The 22,215-nt window shown below is 36.0% G+C and overlaps 1 long non-coding RNA gene across 3 annotated transcripts in view; it reads left to right on the top strand.

Moving 5' to 3' along the window:
• LOC108308355 overlaps positions 1 to 21,770 on the top strand; it is a 73,430-nt gene extending 51,660 nt beyond the window's left edge. For all 3 annotated transcript variants that reach the window (XR_001826889.2, XR_005201182.1, XR_005201183.1), the window contains one exon: positions 19,797 to 21,770. This is a non-coding gene — a long non-coding RNA (uncharacterized LOC108308355). The remainder of the gene's footprint in view (positions 1 to 19,796) is intronic.
• Positions 21,771 to 22,215: the final 445 nt, after the last annotated feature.

Genomic DNA, 22,215 nt, shown 5'->3' with positions numbered 1-22,215 from the left:
TTTTTCCCCGCCCTGGAATCTACTGTCCTGGTTCCCTGCTCAGTCCCCTTTTTAAACAGACAAATGGGCGACTTCCCGTGGCTCCAATTGCCAGTCAAAAGGGCAAGCGGACCGGTGTATTTTGTATGGAGAACCACTGCTCTGGGGCGCAGACAAAGCAGCCCCGCGGGGCAAAGCAGCAGCGCAGGCCGGCACAGCCGCGCTGGCTGAAACAGCTGCACTGGTGACTTGTGGATCTCCTCCGCCTGGGAATTTCCTAGTCTGTGGGCAATAAAAATGCGGTGTCCACTCACCCTCTGCGCTTTCACTGGGAGCTGCAATCCTGAGCTGTTCCTAAACAGCCATCTTGGATCCTCCCCCCGTTTTGGTTTCTTTATTATACTTGCTTTGTAATAATAAAATACTTATGTTCCATTGTATCTCCTCTGTTAGGCATTTGTTATGCTTTTTAATATAATTGTTTTAGTGGTTACACTACCAATTATAAGACACATGCTAATTTATTATAGTCTATCTGAAAACCTTTTTAGCTTCTCCAACATTGTAAAGCATCTAGAACAGTATACCTCTATTACCCCCTACTCCACCTTTGCCATTTTTGCTACTGTTATATGCTTCTACATGTGATAATCCCCATAAAATACTGCAGTTGTTCTTGCTTTAAACAGTCAATGCTTTATATTTATTTACATATTTACTTTTCACAAAGATGTTCGTTGCTTCTTCTGTTTTCAACTTTCATTATTTTCTTTTGTTCTAGAAAGTGGTCTTTTATACATCTTACAGTGAAGATCTGTTGGTTGTGAATTCTGTCAGCTTTGGGGGTGTTTATGTGTTTCGGCTTCATTAGTTTTATCTTCTATTAGTTATTTATTGTTCATACCTGAATTAAATATGTTTTCTTCAATCTAAGCTCTTTTCCATAGTAAGCCTTTATAAATTAGAAAACTTTCTACTGGAAAACTGGTTTTACTTAGGTGGCTATTTTTAGATTGATTTATCTATTCTTTGCTTTTCCTTCCACCCTAAGCATGATCTATCTTGCCCATTATTCCACAGGTAGGCAGGACGAATGAGACATATGAAAGTACTGAGGAATATACAGCCGTTCTCCAAAAACAAAGTGAAGTTATTAGGTTGATATTAGTACTAGAAATCAGTCTCTTTGAGATGTTAATACTTTTGTCAGTCTTACTTTTGTACTCTACATTTTTTCTTCCAATGTTCATGTCTAGTAATTTTATTCTATATGATTCATTTGGTGGTGTGGCAGTTTTCAAGTCTAAATTGAAAAGTAGCTTCTCTGGGTTTCTAGTTACAGATAGAGAAATCAAATTTAAAACATGTGACTAGTGGGACCATGTCATATGCATATTTAACTCGTAAAATGTCAACCATACATGTTGTGCCAACTTAAAATGAAGAACACTTTGAGCAGGGTCGAAGATTTTACCAACCATTTTCCTCAATGAATACATGAGCCAGACAGTGTGAATCTGTCTTTGGTTCAGATGATCTTGGTTCCTATCTACCTTTGCTGGTGTATCTTACTTCTCTGATTTCAGAACCTGATGCCCAACAGAGCACAGTGCCATCATAAAAACATATTTACAGTTAGCTAGGTACTCTTTTAAATCCTGCTATAAAATCCCCCAGTTACCCAGTAGCATTTGCTACTGTATCATTAGACCATCACAAATAATTTTCTCATAGAAGTGTGAATTAATTGGAGGCTATCTGCAATAACATGAAATGAATTCTTTTGTCTTTATTATTAAATGGGCTGGGTGTGGTGGCTCATGCTTGTAATCCCAGCACTTTTGGAGGCTGAGGCGGGCCGATCACTTGAGTTCAGGAGTTTGAGACCAGCCTGGCCAACATGGTGAACGCTCATCTCTACTAAAAAAAAATAATAATAAAAATTAGGCCATTGTGGCACACACCTATAATCCCAGCTATTCAGAAGTCCGAGACAGGAGAATTGCTTGGACATGGTAAGGGGAGGTTGCAGTGAGCTAGGATGATGCCACTGCACTCCAGCCTGGATGACAGAGCAACACACACACACATCCAAAAAAGACTTTATTATTAAATGCCTCTAATAGTTGCCACCTTTTCTTTCACTGTTATCATGAAGTAGGATAACAGTCTAGCCAAGGAAAAAGGTACAGAAAACAGTGGGCAATATATAATACTCCTTAAAAAGTACTATGCTAGAGATATGCACAAGTGCTTTATAAAGAAGGAATCTTAGTGCAAAGTGTCTGGAAATTAATAGGTAGGCAAATGGATTGAAGAAAACATTATAAGCAATAGGAATAACATGGACAAAGACTGTAAAACATCAAATTATGCGGCAGGTTTTTAAGGTGCAAGATATTTGTTATAGTTTAAAACCCAGAATATGCTGATGATATCAAAGTGGAAAAGGAAGGTTATATTACAAAGTGAATTAAAATACACTTCCATGAAAAGTGGACCTGATCCACTGCTTTGCCCGCACACACTTGCCTGTAGCCTCTTATGACTGCTTTGCTGGCATGGGCCCTGCTACCACTGATCCCTTTGTTACAAAAAGCCATCATCTGACTCGGTTCTTACACCTCCCTTGTGAGAAAATATGACCCAGTTAATTTTGGACTTCTGCACATGTACCAGAGATAGGACTTGAGCTTAGATGTCCCAACTGAAACTCAGTGCTCTTTCGACTTCACTTTATTGCTTTTCATGGATGGGATACCAAGTCACTTTTTATATCTACAGATAGGTTTAGTTTTGTTATTATTTGCTCACTACTGCTCTGGTAGTGATCCTGTGGTCTCCCCCATTTTATGGGATAGTCTGAACGCTGAAAATGAATCTGGGCCTTTCTTTCATTTGAAGCTTAAGGTGGTGGCTAATCTACAAAGTTGTCAAAAGCAGACAGTTGGAATGTAGAATTACAGGGCTGCAAAACTGATGTGGAAAATTCAAAACACCCTTCACTTAACACTCTGCCAGAGCTGATTAGTGCAGTTTATTGCTAAACCCCAAGGGACACCTGAAGGCTTTTACCTTCAGTCTAGAACCCCTGGTCTGAGTGAAGGTGTAATGCTGCGTTAGTTCCACACTCTTTCTATTAGAGCTTACTCAAAGCTGCCGACACCAGATGTGTTACAAACAAACGTTAATTCTCCTCCAGCATCTGGATTGTATGTACAATAAGGGGCAAGATTTATGCCCTGCTGAAGCATTCCCCGGTTTTTAGCACAGAAGTGATTGAACTCCAGATGTTAACAAGATGCAGCGACCTTTTAGTATTATTAAAAACATGATTTCTTGGTTTTGCTCATGACAAAAACCATTGGATTAACTTATTAGAAATGGAGCTGCTGTCCTGCTTATTGGAAGCTGTGTCTACTTTAGCTATTGGAGCTTGTCGTCAAAGATTTTATGAAGAAAGAATGACTCATCAACTCCTAAAATCATCAACTTTTAAAGTCCCTTTCAAAATCAGGGGTTACAAAGGTAGAAATTCTCTGAGAACTGCAAATAGATTCAGATGAGTATGAAAGTTAAAACAAGTGTTTGTAGGAATTAATCAAATTAGCATCTGTTCCCTTTCAGTAATATTATTGTTATTGAGAAACATGGAACTGTAACCTGAGAGCCTTAGAGCTAGAATTGTTCCTCAAATATTATCTGTTCTGCCCTGCCTTCCTTCTTTTTCTCCACTTTCAGAAAGGAAGAGAATAATCTTTTTTTAAATTGAAGCAAATGAGAACAGAAAAGATCCATCCTTTGATACTATCTCAAAATCACTGCATAGTGAACTCACCGAATTCAGATCTGCTATTTTAAAAGTACAGTTTCCTCAATGATAAAATGTACTTTGCCCATAGTTTACTTTTCCCTAATTGGAATGAATCTTAAATTCAATGTGAATATTTAATGTTTGTTTACTTATTGTGCCCAAAGTTGTTATTAACAGTGCATATGATAGTCATTGGCATCATAGAATAAGAAATTAGGTTAACTTTTGATTTCACTGAACAAAAAATAATAATCGTCTAGAATTTTTACTAGTATCATAATCAGGAAATCTATGAAAAGTGTTAATCCTAATGAGAAAGTGCCTTCCTTTGGAGGTACTAATGTTATGGGGTTCTTAGCTTTAACTATTCAGGAGGCACTAAGATGATTTTAATATAAAACTTTAACATAGAAAATACAATCATGTTAAATAGTTTCTGTTAATCATGAATTTAGCCTACTACTTGCAATATGCCTTTCAAACTTTGTGGACTTAATATCTAAATGGTTTATGAATTGTAAGACCTTAAGTTTTCACTCTCTTCTGGTTTCTTTGGTTATTTGTTCTGTTCTCTTGTTTGCCATGATATACTTCTTTATTTCCCTATGTCTCTTGGAATGACTTTGAAGAGTATAATAAATATACCAACAACATATGTAAGTAAAAAATAGTGAGCACCAGTATTTTTTCCTGTCCCCAAGTAGTTCCTGCAGGAGGGTGAGTTAAATAGGTATGCAGTAGACCACACTCTCCATGAACCTCCAGAATCCTAGCTGCAGGAGACCTGCCAGCAACCCACGTGGGTTGCTGGCAGAAAGATTGGCTTAGAGATCAGCAGGGACAGGATTCCAGCCTGCATGGAACCCACAGGGTTTGGCATGGGAATGGCCTCAGTGGAGCATGGCCAGAGATGCCTACTCCTCAAGGCTCCCCATACTCTTCTAGGTGGCTTTGGTCTTTGTTGACTGTTGGACCTGGACAGAACAGGAATATTTTGCCTGTGGGACAGGGCAAATCTGATCTGAGAATTCCCCTGTCTGCCACCAGCCTCTCCTGGAGTTCCTGCCTGGCTGAACTTGTTTGCAGTGCAGCTTCAGATTCCCAAACAGGGTGCTTCCTGGTAACCACTGCTGTAGTGAGCTAACCCTGCCTAATCATCAAAGAGCTTTTGAAGATGGGCCCCTGCCAGCATGCATCTGCCTGCAGCCTGTACTCCACAGATTTGCCAGCACACACTTGCCTGTAGCCTCCTATGACTGCTTTGCTGGCATGGAGTCTGCTGCCACTTCCCTAAATGCTTTGTCTGGCACTCCCCATTGGAGTGCTATTGCCAGTGGACAGGGAGCACCCAAGCCCCTCCAGCACAGCAGGTGCTTAACTTTGAGGAGTCAGAGAAAAAATGCTGTGGACCTGATCCCAGGACCTCAGGTATGCAGTGCAGAAGTGCTCAGCTGAGCCTTGGTCTCCTGAAATCATTCAAAGGGAAGCCAGTTGACTAAACCTAGCTTATAACCATAATCAAACCCTCAAGGGCTTTGAAGGATATAAAAGCAAAAAGCCCTATTGAAAAGAAAGCAATGCAAAGATTAAGGGATTATCAGCTCACAGAGATGAGAAACAATCAGTGTAAAAGCTCTGGTAACTCTGAAAGCCACAATGTCTTCTTACCTCCTTTGTGACTGCATTAGCTCCCCAGCAATGGTTCTTAACCTTCCTGAAATGGCTAAAATGACGGGCATAGAATTCAGAATCTGGATGGCATTGAAGCTTGTTGAGATTGAGGAAGAAGTTGAAACCCAATTCAAGGAATCTAAGGAATCCAGTAAAACTGTTCAAGAACTGAAACACAAAATAGCCATTTTAAGAAAGAACCAAACTAATTGAATAGAGCTGAAAAACTCAAGCAAGAATTTTATAGTACAGTCAAAAGTATTAACAGTAGAATACAACATGCTGAGGAAAGAATCTCAGAGCTTGAAAAGTGGGTCTTCCAGTCAACTCAGTCATAAAAAATACAGAAAAAATAATTTAAAAAAATGAACAAAACCTCAGAGAAGTATGGGATTATGTAGAGACCAAACCTGTGACTCATTGTTTCCTTGAAAGAGAGGGATACAGAGGAAGCAATTTGGAAAGCATATTTGAAGGTATTTTCCACGAAAATTTTCCCAGCCTCGCTAGAGAAAATGACACTCAAATTCAAGAAATGTAGAGAACTCCTTTGAGATATTGTAGAAGATGACCATCTTCAAGGCACATAATCATCAGATTCTCCAAGATCAAGATGAAGGAAAATATATTAAAGACAGCTAGAGAGAAGGGACAGGTCACCTACAGAGAGAACCCCATCAGGCTAACAGTAAACCCTTTAGCAGAAATGGTGCGAGTCAGAAGACATTGGGGACCTATATTCAGCATCATTAAAGAAAACAAATTCCATGAGAATTTAATATCCAGCAAAACTAAGCTTCATAAGCAAAGAAGAAATAAGATTCTGCTCATACAAGCAAATGCAAAGGGAGTTTATTACCACCAGACCAGCCTTACAAGACATTCTTAAGGAGCTAAACATGGAAACAAAAGACTGCTAGTGACCAACACAAAAACACACATTAACACATTGACCATTGACACTATAAAGCAACTACACAGTCAAGTCTACATAACAATCAGGTAACAATGTGATGACAGAATCAAATGCACACATATCAATATTAATCTTGAACATTAACAGGTTACACACTCCACTTAAGAGGCACAGAGTGGTAAATTGGATAAAGAAGCAAGACCAACTGTATGTTGTCTTCAAGAGACTCATCTCACATGTAGTGACTCCCATAGCCTCAAAGTAAATGGAGGGAGAAAGATCTACCAAGTATACAGAAAACCAAAAAAGCAAGGGTTGCTACTGTTACTTTAGTCAAAACACACAGTAAACAAATAGTGATCAAAAAGGACAAAGAAGGGCATTACCTAAAGGATTCGATTCAATAAGAAAGAGTTAAGTTTCCTAAATACATATGAACACAATACTGGAGCAGCCAGATTCATAAAACAAGTTTTTAGCCATTATTGGGTGGTTATCTAAGTCTCTTCATGGGTCTCTAAAACCCCACTGACAGTATTAAACAGTCCATCAATACAGGAAACTAACAAAAATATTTGAGATCTGTCTTGACACTTAACCAGATGGACCTAATAGACACTACAGAACTCTCCACCCCAAAACAACAGAACATGCATTCTTGTCATCTGTACATGACACATATTGTAAAATCTACCACATGCTCAGCCATAAAGCAAATCTCAAAAATTTTTTTTAAAAACCCAAATCATGGCTAGGCACGGTCGCTAATCCTAGCACTTTGGGAGGCTGAAGTGGGCAGATCATGAGGTCAGTAGTTTGAGACCAGCCTGGCTAACATGATGAAACCCCATCTCTACTAAAAATACAAAACTTAGGCATGGTGGTGGGTGCTTGTAAACCCAGCTACTCAGGAGGCTGAGGCAGGAGAATCCCTTGAACCCAGGAGGCAGAGGTTGCAGTGAGCTGAGACCATGCCATTACACTTCAGCCTGGGGGACAGAGCGAGAATCCATCTCAAACAACAAAAACAACAACAGACAAATTATACCAACGACACTCTCAGACCATGGTGCAATAAAAATTAAAATCAATACCAAGAAGATCTCTCAAAATCATATAACTGCATGGAAATTAAACAATCTGTTCCTGAATGACTTTTGAGTAAACAAGGAGATAGGCAGAAATCAAGAAATTATTTGAAACTAATGAAAACAAAGATTCAAAATACCAGAATCTCTAGGACACAGCTAAAGCAGTGTTAAGAGGAATGTTTATACCACTAAATACCCATATCAAAAAGTTAGAAAAATCTCAACTTAACAACCTAGGTTAACCACACCTAGAGGAACTAGAGAAACAAGAGCAAACCAACTCCCAAACTAGCAAAAGATAAGAAATAGCCAAAATCAGAGCTGAATGAAAATGACGGATAAGAAGCCATACCAAAGATAATGAAGCAAAAAATAGAATAGATAATATTGACAGATCTCTAAGTAGAAAAATAGAGAAAAAAATCCAGATAAATACAATCAGAAATGACAAAGGGGACTTTCCTACTGATCCTACAGAAAGAAAAGAAAAACCCTCAGAGACTGCTATGAACATCTCATGCACACAAACTAGAAAACCAAGAAGAAACGGATAAATTCCTGGACACATAAAACCTCCCAAGATTGAACCAGGAAGAAATTGAAACCCTGAACAGACTGATAGAGTTCAGAAATTAAATCAGTAATAAAAATCCTAACAACCAGAAAGAGTCCCCAACCAGATAGATTCATAGCCACATTCAATTAGATATATAAAGAAGAGCTGATACCAATCCCACTGAAACTATTTCAAAAATTGGAGTAGGATAATCTCCTCCCCAACACAGTCTATAAAGCCAGAATCATTCTGATACCAAAACCTGGCAGAGACACAACAAAAAAAGAAAACTTCAGGCCAATATCCCTCATGAATGTAGATGCAAAAATTCTCAACAGAATACTAGCAAACCACATCCAGCAGCATATCAAAAAGCTAATCCACCATAATCAAGTAGAGTTTATTTCTGGGATACAAGGTTGGGCCAACTTATGCAAATCAATAAATATGATTCATCACATAAACAGAGCTAAAAACAAAAACCACATGATCATCTCAATAGATGCAGAAAAGGCTTTCAATAAAATTCAACATCCCTTTATGTTAAAAACCCTCAAATTAAGTATTGAAGATACATATCTCAAAATAATAACAGCCATCTATGACAAACCTAAATCAACATCATACTGACTGGGCAAAAGCTGGAAGCGTTCTCTTTGAGAACCTGAAGAAGACAAAGATGCCTACTCTCACCACTCCTGTTTGACATCGTTCTGGAAATCCTAACCAGAGCAATCTGGCAAGAAATATAAATAAAATGCATCCAAATAGGAAGTGAAGTCAAACTGTCTTCCCAGATGATATGATTTTATACCTGTGAAACTTGATAGTTTGTGCCCAAAGCTTCTAGATCTGGTAAACAACTTTAGCAAAGTTTCAAAATACAGTATAAAAATCAGTAACATTTCTATACACCAGCATTATCCAAGCTGAGAACCAAATCAATAATGCAATCCCACTAACAATGGCCAAAAAAAGAATAAAATACCTTGGAATACAGTTAACAAGGGAAGTGAAAGATATCCATAAATGAGAATTTAAAAACTGCTAAAAGAAATCATAGATGGCACAAACAAATGGAAAAACATTCCACGCTCATGGACAGGAAGAGTCAATATTGTTAAAATGGGCATACTTCCCAAAGCAATCTACACATTTAATGCTATTCCTATCAAACTACCAAAAACATTTGTCACGGAATTAGAAAAAAACTATTCAAAAATCCATATGGAATCAAAATAAAGCCTGAATAGCCAAAGCAAACCTAAGTGAAAAGAATAAGGCTGGGAGGCATTACATTACCTGACTTCAAACTAAACTACAAGACTATGGTGACCAAAACAGCATGGTACTGGTACAAAAACAGACACATAGACAAGTGGAACAGTTAGGGAACCAGAAATAAAGCTACACACCTATAATACAACCATCTGATCTTTGGCAAAGATATCAATAACGGGAAATGGGAAAAGGCCTCCCTATTCAACAACTGGTGTTAGGATAACTGGCTAGCCATATGTAGGAGATTGAAACTGGGCCTCTTCCTTTTACTACGTGCAAAAATTGCTCAAGATGGATTAAAGACTTAAATGTAAAACCTAAAACCATAAACCCTGGAAGAAGATATAGGAAATACTGTTCTGGACATAGGACCTGGCAGAGATTTCATGATGAAGACTACAAAAACAATTGTAACAAAAACAAAAAGTGGCAATGGGACCTAACTAAACTAAAGAGTTTTTGTACAGCAAAAGAAGCCATCAACAGACAAAACAGACAGCCTACAGAATGGGAGAAAATATTTGCAAACTTTACATCTGACAGTGATGCAAAGAGCTAAGATTACAGGAGTGAGCCACTGTGCCTGGCCATCTTGCCCCAATTTCTAAGGTGCTAATTAATTAAAATATATCTTCCAAGCAAATCATCTTGAAATAAGAATCATAGTCTTCGTTTGTCATTGTGGCTCATCTTTTAAGCAGAAATTTTATAAGTAAAATTCCAGAAAAGTAGGGGTCATATATAAATACCTTCTTGTATCCTTTAACCTAAGCCAATATTGCTTTTCTAGAAATCTTTCTCAAGGAACTGATACAAATGTGCACAAAGCTTTATGTGTAGAAGTGATGACTGGAATGTTATTTCTAAAAATGAAAAACTGAAAATCTAAATACCAAACTGTAAGACACATTTTTATTAAAATAAGAAAGGATCATAGGGATCATTAAGCTAGTAAATGTCTGCAAATAATTATTGATGGTATGCATCAAGTGCTTATAAATGGTACAAGTAGAGAAACAGGTATCAAATAGTACATAGAATATAATCTCAAATATGAATTAGAAGGTTGAAAAACTTAGAATTTTAACAAAATTGGGTGACAGATTTATAGATGTTTAAATAGTTTTTTCTTTCAAAATCAGCATCATTGAAATATAAATTACATAAAATGCACATATATTAGGTGAACAATTAATAAGTATTGGCAAATGTATAAACTCATATAACCATTACTTGAATTGATATAGAATATTTTCATCACCCTCGTAAGTTCGCTTATGCCCATTTGTTGTCAGCATCCCTCCCTTTACTCAGTAAAGTACCTACTGACCTTCTTCTGTCACTATATATTAGTCTTGCCTATTCTAGATGTCATGTGATGCAATGTGTAACAGTATAGTGGAATGCACATGCAATGTAAGAGTATGCCCTCTTTTGTTTTTAACTTTCTTCAGTCAGCATAATATTGAAACTTACCCTTGCTGTTGCATATGTCAGCAATTCCTTCATCCCTTCCTCCTTTTCCCTCCTTTCCTCCCACCTTTCCTCCCTCCCTCCCTCCCTCCCTCCCTCCCTCCCTTCCTTCCTTCCTCTCTCTCTCTCTCTTTCTTTCGCCAAGTAGCATTCATATCATAATTTGTTTAGCCATTTATCTGTTAATGGAACTTTAGGTTTTTCCAGTTTGAGACCATCATTAATAAAGCTGTTATGAACATTTGTATACAGATTTTTTGTGAATATATGTTCTCGATTTTCATTGGTAAATACCCAAAAATGGAATCACTGGTCCAAATGGTAAGTGTACTTTAATTTTACACAAATTGCTAAACTCTTTTCCAAAATGGTGTACTTTTACACTTCCATCATCAATGTATAAAAAATTTCCTTACTTTTTATTTGTAACAATGGCGAATATTGACATTTTAAAATGCCGTTAGCCATTCTAAATACGTGTCTAGTAATATCTTACTGTGGGCCTATTTTTTCTATTTTCTTGATTACAGATTATGTGGACCTTCTTTCCTCCTATTTATTGACCATTTATATATTTTCTTTTGCAAGAAATCAGTCAAATCTTTTGCACATTTTCAAAAACTTGGGTTGCTTCTTCTTATAGAGTTGTGGAAACTTTACACGTATATATTTTGGATATGAGCCTTTTATCAAATATATGTATTACAGATATCCCACCACATCCCTGTCTATGGCTTACATTTTAATTTCCTGATTTTCTCTTTTAGAAAGTCTAAAAATTTTTTTTGATAAAGTCAAATGTATTGCTTTTTTCCCTGTTATGGTTTAAAGAGTTTGTCGTCTTGTTCAATCTAGCCAGATGTCTCTAATTTTACTGATCTTTTAAAAAGAAGTAACTTTTAGATATTTTGTTTTTCTCTGATTTTTCTTCTCTATTCCATTGAGTTTTTCTCTTGCCTTTATTATTTTCTTTTTTCCATTTTAGGCTTAATAATCGAATTGATTTCTAGCTTCTTAAAATGAAAACTTAGATCACTGATATTACATATTCTTTTCTAATATAAGCATTAAAACTGTAAATTTATCTGCAGGCAATAACTTAGCTGTATCCTACAGATTTTGATATGTTATGTTTTCATTTTCATACTATTATTTTATTTGCCTTTACATTTTTTTCTTTAATTCATGGGTTATTGAGAAGTATATTGTTTAATTTCTAAGTATATGGAGATTTTTCATATACAGTATCTTTGTGTTATTAGTTTCTTATTTAAATTTGCTGAGGTCAGAGGGCATACTACAATCATTTCAATCCATTCAACTTATTTAGATTTTTTTAATGTCTCAGCTTATGGTCTGTCTTGGTAAGTGTTGAATTTGCATGTGAAAAAAAGCATATCCTGCCATTGTTGGTATATGTCAATTAGGTTTCACCTTGGTTGATAGGGTTCAAGTTTTCTAGACTGATTTTCTGTCAACCTGTTTTATTACTAGGAGAGATATGTTTTTACATCCAACTACAACTGTGGGCTTTTCTATTTCTCCTTTCATTTTTATTAGTATTTATTTTATGTATTTGTGAAGCTATATTATAAAGTGCATACACATTTAGAATTGTTACATCTTTTTGATGAATTGACTCTTTTATCCTTATGAAATGGCCTTATTATTCCTGATAGTATTTTTTGTTCTGAACTGTATTTTGACTGAAATTAAGTCACATAAACTTTCTCTGTTTAGTGTTTCTGTGGTATCTTTTTATATTCTTTCACTTTTAACCTCTGTATATTCTATATTTAAAGTGTATTTCTTTTAGACAACATGTAGTTGTGTTTTGCTTTTATATCCAGTGTGACGATCTCTGCCTTTTAATTGAGACGTTTCGGTCATCTATATTGAGTGTAATTATTAATACAGTTAAGTTTAATCGTTTCATCATATTTGATTACTATCCTAAATTTTTCTTTATTTTTCCTGTTTATATATTTTTACCATTTCATGGCTTTTTTGGTCTTAATTGAGTATATTTAAATATTCTGTGTCTGTTTTTTGCTTATTATCAATGTGGTCTTTTTTTTTTTTCTTTTTAGTAATTACCCAGGAGTTTTATAAAAAGTACCTTTGACTTGTTTAGTCTGCCTTCAAATAATATACTACTTTATGTATAATGTAACACTTTTACCACCATAGATTCTATTTGCATAAAATTGTGTCATAATTGTGTTAATATTGTCACAGATTATATTTTTACACACATTAGCCTTTAATACATTGTTGTTACTGTTCTAAACAGTAGATTTAAAAAAGTAAATTACTCTTAAACAAAGATTTCTAACGTTTGTCCAAATATGCCATTTTCAGAGCTCTTCATTTTTGTTATAGATCCAAGTTTCCATCTGATATTCCTTTGCCCTTGAAGAACTTCATGACATTTCTTTTAATGTATGTTTTCTAGTGACAAATTCTCTCAACTTGTGTTTGTATTTAAATGCTTTTAGGTTATCTTCATGTTTGAAGGAGATTTTTTCTGTATGTTAGCTTCTAGGTTGATATTTTTTACATTCAGCACTTTAAAGGCACTGTTTCATTGTATTCTTGCTATAATCCAAGAAGTCATTAATCATTCTTATATTTGTTTCCCTGAATTTAATGTTTCTTTTTATTTATGGCTGCTTTTAATATTTTTGTTTTATTATGGATTTTCAGTAATTTGATAATGAGTGGCCTTCCTGTGGTTCTCTTTGTTTTTATTTTGCTTCTTGAATGCATGGGTGTTTTGGATATATGGGTTGTAGTTTTCATCAAATTGGGAAACTTCTGATTTTATGTCTTCAAATAGTTTTTCTCCTGGGAATCCATTTACATGCATGTTAAACTATGTGATATTGTTCCACAGTCACTGAATTTTATATTTTTCTTTAGTTTTTTTTTTCTGTGTACTATAGTTTGGACAGTTTCTCTTGCTGTGTCTTCAACTTCATTGATCTTTTCTTCTATAATGTCTAATTGACTGCTTTTCCCATCTAGTGAAGTTCTGGATATGAACTTCAGTTCTAGAAGTTCAATTTCACTCTTCTTTAGTTTCCATATCTCTTGTTCTTATGTTCATTCTTTACTAACTTCATGATCATATTTATATGATCATGTTTGTTTGAATATTCTTGTGTACTAATTCCACCATATCTATTATTTCTGCATCTGTTTCTATCAATTCATTTTTATTTTGGTTAAGGTCATATTTAGTATTTTTTGATTGGTTGCTGAACACTGTGAATATTACATTGAAGAGTCTGTATATTTTGTGTTCTTCCATTTGAAGAGTGTTGACTTTTGTTTTGAGTGCCAGCTAGATAAATTGAAGTTTCGTTTAAATTTTTGAGGCTTATTTTTAAACTTTCATAGTGTAGGTCTAGAGTTGCCTGTCTCCTGGATCTAGTTTAGTTCTACAACTAAGGTGCAGTATTTCTTGAGTCTCTGTTGTATGGTATCTAAAAAGTCTCATACCTCTGGATGACTGTAATTTCAAATGTGGTCTCAAAAGTGTTTTCAAGGAGACCACTGGGGGGTTGTAGAGCTCACTTCATTTTCCTGCTCTCTTTTAGAGAATATAATCCTGTATCTAAAAAGAGTTGTTTCTTATATTTTGTTCAGTTTCTAGTTGTTCATAAAAAGACAAATCAGGTACATGTTATTCTGTCACTGCAAGAAAAGTAAATTTGGTCATCATATTATTAAAAATTCTTTTTTATAGACTTTCAGTTTTCAACAATGAACATATATTAGTCAACAAATATACACCATATTATTGTGTGAATTTCCTATTGTTTCTGTAGCAAGTGAGGCTTTGAAGAATACAAATTTATTACTTTAGAATTCTGTAGGTCAGAAGTTCAGCAAAGTCCCACTGGACTAATATTAAGGTGTTGAAAGGGCTGCGTATCTTTTAGGGTTTCTAGGGGAGAATCTGTTTATTTGCTTTTACAGGTTGCCTGCATTCCTTGGCTCATAGCCACTTTTTAAATCTCAAATTAAGAGGCATAGCATCTTCAAATCCCTCTGTAACTCTTACTTTCTTGTCTTCTTTCACTTAAAAGGACCTGTGATTATAGTAAGCTCAACTGGATAATCCAGTGTCATCTCCTATCACAAGATCCTTAAATTTATCATCTTTGCAGACTCTTTTACAATGTCAAGTAGCACATTCAAGGTCCCAGGGGTTAGGAAATGGACATCTTTGGGGGACCATTATTCTGCTGACCACAATTATTAAGATTTTTTTTTTTGGTCATGAATTATTGGGAGAATACATTATCATTCTTAGAATGTAGTATAAGAAGAGATAATCTATTGATATACACCCCACATGCTCTGGACACTACAACACTTAGACTTTGATAACACCTAAGAAAATTTAGCTGTTCATTTTCCTAAGGCCATGTAAACTTCATATGTCTGCTTATGTCACAGTGAATAATGTCTAGTCCATAAGGTAGATGGCATATTTACAGAATATTGGATTTTGCTAAATATAGCACTATTTTGTTTTCAAGTCTTTGATTTTCTCTAAACTACCCTTGATTTATTGAGACAGCTGTAAACATATCTGACAGTAGTAATTTGTAGAGCTATTACTACTCCCCAAGTACTGTGCTAAAAATTTTATTCTTAAAAGCTATAATAGCAAAACATTCTCCCTGTGACATTCTATATCTCTAGGTAGGACCATGTTTTTCCCAACTGAGACTTAAAACCATCGTCTCTTTTGTCTGGTGTTTATCCTGATTTTTACTTTATCCACTGAATCAATTGTCAGATTTGGTAGATTTTTTTCCCGAGAAATCTCTCTAAAAATTTCTTATATATTTGTTTCACTTTAATTCCCACAGCCATCACTGTATTTCAGGCCTTTGTTCCTGTATTTGAATTACCACAAATAATTCCTAATGAGTCTTGTTGCTTTTATTCTTTTTCCAAACCACCATGCTAGATGGGTCTTTCAGAAGATTCATTCTTACTAAAATAGTTTTAGACTCCTCTCAATTTCTGTAGGGTAAATGTTTAACTCTCAGTATGATGTAAAAAACACCACACTTTCATTTTAACAATTTAATTTCTCTATGTCTTATCACAAATGCAACCTCCTTTTATTTTGCTCGCCTTAACCATTCCAGCTTTCATCAACATGAATAAATTTTTATGGTGATCTTATGTAGAAATATTTTAGTAATTTATCAAACTGTGTCTTGATTTATCTTTCTATAATTATATACCTTTTATGTTTTATATTCCAATCAAATTTTTGAAGGGCAGAATTCATGTTTTATAGATCTTTGCATCCTTTATAATATCCAATACTAGTATTTAATACACATCTAACTTGTGGGTAAAAGAGAATGGGATTCAAAGCTAGATTTTTTTCCGGGGTTTCTTTTGGTGGAGACAGGGGTGGTCATATGAAATAATCAATGTTTCCTAATAAGTAAGTTTCAATAATACCTAGTGTGTATATTATTTTTAGTTTTTAAAAAACTAATATTTTGTTTTCATATCTTTGTAACCATTCTTTAGGGTTAGGATACATATCCCCATTTTAGCAACTATATGATCTCCATTAAGCAGTTGAATTCACGATCAACAGAGCCAGGTCTCCTTACTTCTTCTTCTGTGTTCTTCTTTTCTACTCTCTGGCCTCTCAGAATTTCTTATTTTATTTAAATATTTTAAGTCTCCATGCAACCACCGTAGTAACCACACAGACTATGTTAATCATTTCTCTCTAAAACTTACCTCATTCTTTTGGTTCTCTTTTGGCAGAATAATCTTCCTGTAGCTCATGAATCAAATCTACTTTGTTTTTATAGTAGAACCTAAAAGTCTCCTTACTATTTTTACTACACAGCCTTGTATTCTCCATTACTCTGTTCAGTTTACTTTTTTTGTATAATACAAATTAAGAAATGCAAAGTATATTTGGATTGTCTTAAAATTGTCCCAAATATCTCTAGGGTTGACTCATTGTTAAACCCCATAGAAACTCCAGTTTGTTTGACTCAACTCAGGACTGGGATTTGGGGAATTATGATAATTATGGCTCATCTTATGATCCCAGGCCAAGTAATTCATTTTTCTTTGCTTTAGTTGCTTCATCAGCAAAAGGTAAAATCTATTGTGTGTAACCAGAAGGTCGAATACAAGGACAGAAAAAGCTGTGTGCAGTTTGTGAGCATAAGGATACATATAAAAGCTAAGTATAGTCATTTCAACTGCCACAGGGGAATATAGTTTTTAGATCTTTCTCCCAGGAGCTCCAGCAATAAATACATTTCCCAGCCCCATTTTCCACACAACTCACGTAATACATTTTTAGATAGTAAAACTGAGATATTTCAGGATCTCAGATATTGAGATATTTCAAGATGCCAATAATATTAGTGATGCTGCTGCTGCTGATGAAAATGGTAATTACCATTTGTTGAGCCTGTGTACCGTGTTTTGCGATTTGTTATCAACACTGTCTCTATATAAATCTGTGAGGTATATATTCTTATATCCCTTATGCAAAAAACAAAAACAACCGAAGCTCAGTCACCATAAGTGGCTTCCTTGAAGTCACAGAACTTGTGAGAGGCAGAGCTAATCTTGCTCTCTGACCCCAAGCTTGAGCTCGTAACCAGCATGCTGTACCACTTCCACCACCAAGGGACTAGGTACACATCAGTGAGCTGTGAAGAGGGAACTACTCTTGTTCTTTGTGACAGTTTGACTCATTTTATAGTGGCTAATTTAACTTGTCGAGCTAATGATATTTTAAGAGACATACATTCGAAAATAACTGCAAGTTTTAGCTTACTTATATTTTGGCTTCAGTATATGATCCTATACTCTCTTTGCTGCCTGGCTGGCTCACTGGCCTCCCTCCCTCCCTCCCTCCCTTCCTTCCTTTTTCTTTCTTCTTACCTCCCCCTTCTTCCCTTGTCATTTTATTCTGCCAATTTAATGGCTTTGGACCTCCACTGTAGTGGACTTCAACTGTAATACAAGGATTTATTAAATTATTGTTTACTTCCAACATCTTTTCACCACATCTCCATTATGTTATAGCAATGTTTTGGAAATGTTCAGGACAAACTTATGGCTTTCTTGACATGGCATCTAATTTGAGATAATACCAATTATTAGGCAATGTGTTACTAATATTAGAACTTTTATCTAAGCAGGTATTCCCCAAGTTCATTGATGTTGAGGCAGAGTTTAAGATATTTTAGCAACACAACAGGGAATCTACTTTGTTCTTACAACATAATCTAACCTTCATCTCTTGGCTGCATTGCAAAGAGAATTGGCACACACAACTGCACACAGATAGGCAGTCACACAGAAGGCTCAGAGGTATTTATATATTTATCGGCCTCCTCTCTTGTGGAGGTATCAAGACTTTTGGCTCTTATTAGATCTTACCAACCTATTCATTTTTTCCATAACTGAACATTAAGCATGGGAGTGAACAAACATATAAACTCTCTAATTTCATGGGGCTTATCCAATATGTATATGTTAGCCATATTTAACAATCTTTGCATATCCTAATATAGGCACAGGACTTGTGGGATTTGGTGACAAAACTCACATTGATATTTTATGTTAATTATCATATAAATATTTTTAGTTTGCTACTCCTTGGATAACGTATTTCTCCTTGGATAAGTTTGGTTTACCTGCATTTCTCACTGTGACTGTTGTTTTCTTCAGAAACCCAGTATCTCTCCCCAATACATTCTTCCCACTCTCATGCTTTAATATTCTTGAGAACCCTCTCAGGTTTCATTTTATAGATGAAGAAATTAAGACATAAATAAATTAAATAACTTTCAAGCCTACACAGCTGGTGAGTCATAGATCTGGGATTTTGATTCAGATCTATCTGACTTCAGAAGTTGCATTGTCAACTACAATTTATTCTTGCATCATTTAAAAAGTTTCCTTTATGCATCTACCACGAAGTACTTAATCACATGGTATTATGACTTCTCTGAGCTAGTCTGTAATTCCTGGCACAGTTCGCATTCTGGTCTATAAGCATGGGAATGATGAAGCATATATCATTCTTAGTGCTCCTTTCAGCTTATGATGGTTCTGATCCATTGAAAAATTTAGAGTTTCTAATATCATTCAGTTTCTAGAGAAAAATTCGCCATTTTCACTGGAAAATCTTTGGTCTTCTGCTTTACCATTTCTACTTTGTAGCATACCCAAGCCATCCAGCAGAAATTTTGTATTATAAATAACCCTGAAAATTTTGAATGAGTGTATATAATTACCACTTGCTAAAGTGTCTGTAGAATTCCTTTTTTGGGAGGGGAGGACATTTGTGAGCTATCCAAACTGCCAGTGTCCCTAGTCACATCATATATAACTTCTCGTCAAGAACCGATGAATAAGAACATTATCTTTTCTAATAGCTGTTCGGAATTTACACATTTGTCTAATACTGCCTGAGGTGAGGGTACTGGGATTTGAAAGTGACCTTATATAAACAGACCAACTTATTTTTAGAGACATACATGGATTCATAGCACACAGGAAGAGTGCATGGTTAGGAAGTATGAGACCCAAGCCCACTACAGAATCTCAAGAAAGAAGAGTGAAGAACAGTGTGGTACAATAGAAAGAGCACAACATCAGATTTAGGCCACCTGTTTTACCTTGACAAAGTTAATTAATGTTTCTGGGCCTAGGGTTTCTAATTTATAAAATTGGGTAAATTATACTATGCAGTGACTATACACAAGAATTGCCAAGGAGATTCTTGAAAACATAGATTCCCAGTTTCTACTTAAAGATTCTCATTTAGAAGATCTGACTTTGGACTAGGAATCTCTGTATTTTAACTAGTTGCCGAGGTGACTCTCTTGCATACGATGTTGGAAAAGAGATTGTGTGCTAACCACTCATTGATTCTAAAACTCTATGCTTCTATGGATTTTTGGTTTTACCATTGTTTTTTTTTCCTTTTAGGATCCCCATCACAAGGAGGGGAGGGCTACCATCCCAGCTGCATGCTCCCATTCAAGGTTTATGCTGCAGCCAGCAGTCTTTGGAGTCTAGTTCAAAGCTGAAGAGAGTGAACCATGGAGCTGGGAGCCACTGGCGGAGGGGCTGGCCTGAAGGAAGGGAACTGTTTCAGCCAGAATGTACTGATGCACGACCAGGAAACCACAAGACTGGTGAGAACCTTTCCAAAACTGAGCTTTATGATCAAAAGAGGTACAGGAAACAGCTCAGCCAGGAGTCCTTTCTGCTCCTGGCTGGAACCCTGAGCTTCTGAGTCTCTCTGAGTCGACTCCCTAAACCAGATGCTGTCACCCAAGCAGCCATTACTAAAGCATTTTTTTTGCTTTGCTCTGAGGTGTCCCCACTGGTAGGTGCAAGTGAGTTACTATCTGTTTTTCTCTTTCGTGTTTCTTTCTTTTGGCAGAAGTTGCCATATGATTGCTCATTCTGAATTTTCAGAGGCCATAGGTTACTGGGTTTATGCCCTTTGCCAACTGACTATTGTTTGGTGCTGAGGGGCTGTATACAAACACCACATCCCCAAACTCTTATCAATACCTAGATCACCTGATGTGAATCTGTCAATACCCTGGACTTAACAGGGTACTAAAGGAAAGATAACTGGCAATGCCTTCATTTATTACATCCCAGCCAGTAGTTCTTCTCCCAGGATAGTCTTCCTTTTGTTTTCCCCAAGAATAGACTCAATGAGGAATTACATAGTTGTCACAGATATAAATCTTGTCTGGATACAAGGTCAAAATAATTGTGTTCCTGTGGCTTCTTCTTTTTTTTTTTTTTTTTTTTTCAACCAGAGTAACTACCAGTTGCCATGAAATAAATCACATCATTATATGGAAGATCCAGCTAATAGCTAAGACTAGCAGGATAACTGAACCATGTCCTCAGAGCTAAATGATGGAGAAATTGGACTGGCCATGGAGCACTTCAAATTGATTGCTTAGTAATGGGATATTTTTCCCGGAAAGACAACAGAATAATTCTGAATTGTTGGTTCTGTCATGGGCACAGGCTCCCATATACAGGAAAATAAAGAAAGTGTGATGAATTTTTCATCTGGCCTTGTGCCTACTTTCTTGCTTTCTGCATGCCTCCATTTTTAGTCTGCAAGCCCTGCCTAGATAACCAGTCACTATTGCCCATGTGGCATAAATCCTACAATTTAAATATACATCTTACCAAACTCACAGCAAGTATGAGGTAGCCAACAGCTTTTTCGAGATAATAACCTGAATCTTAGCTTAGGTTTCAGTCATTTTAGGAAACATAAAAAATTCTGTCTCCCACCATACACCCTCTGCAAAGATGTGAGAGGTCAAGTTTCAGGAGAGTCCACACACAAACTGGGCAGTGACGGTAAAATGTATTTTGAAATATTTCTCCTCTGGGACTGTTATGTGAAGTAGAGCAAACACATTGTGCTGCAGTGCTTTTTGGGACATGCCTTTTTTTGGGAAGTGCTAACTTTATACTCTGCTGACACCAAACATTTGAATATAAAACCTTATTTTTTCTCTCACTCTGCTCTACTTTTGGCTCAGCTTATCCTACCAAAACACACTTCAAAAGACTTCTTTATAGAAAGAATGTTTCAAAAATATAGTATTTCCATCTGTTATTTCAATAATACATGCTCTGGGACTCTCTTTATGAACCATTTTCCTTTCTTTGCTCCCATTTAGATGTATAAATATTTAATTCTAAAGCTCTAAGGAATAGTCAGCCAATCGGGTCACTGAATTGTGAACATTCCTAACCCTATAATTTTGTCTGTAGCAGGAACCTCCTGCTGTGGAACTAACTGCTAAGGGATTATAGCAATGTAATCCTCAGACTGTTCCATCTCAAGGTTACTCTGAAGTGGAGGGAAGGAAGCCGTTTTAATTTTGATAAAATAAACTTTATTTTGTAACTTTATTATTTGTTTGTCTTTTTCCTTTCAACACTTCATAATAGATGTGTCTGGTAATTTGAAGTTAGCTTCTCTGGTTGAGGTGCCCTAAACCACCCCATATTCCTGTAGCTTTCTTAAGAGGCCACACAGCATTTGTTCCTGTCATTACAAAGCGCAGAGCTTGAGTTTTCTACCTCTCATGAGCCACAAACTGACTCTTATGAACATGTTCAATTAGGTGCATTCCTAATGGGTGGCAACAGAAGATGCATGGAAATTGTTATGCCACCCATGTATGCTGGTAATGTCGTACCATGTGCAAAACTTTAAGTTACTTTTCTGCTTCCTAGGCTTTGCCCACCAGATCTTTATTTCAGCAATTATTGAAGCAATTGCATTTAAGGTCACAACATGAATTTCATGGGAACTCCCTGTATGATATAAATGGAAACATGTTCCTAGGAATAA

Source organism: Cebus imitator, unplaced genomic scaffold, assembly GCF_001604975.1.
Source record: "Cebus imitator isolate Cc_AM_T3 unplaced genomic scaffold, Cebus_imitator-1.0 Scaffold84, whole genome shotgun sequence".
Classification (NCBI taxonomy): domain Eukaryota; kingdom Metazoa; phylum Chordata; class Mammalia; order Primates; family Cebidae; genus Cebus; species Cebus imitator.
This window is presented reverse-complemented; position numbering and strand designations above follow the sequence as displayed.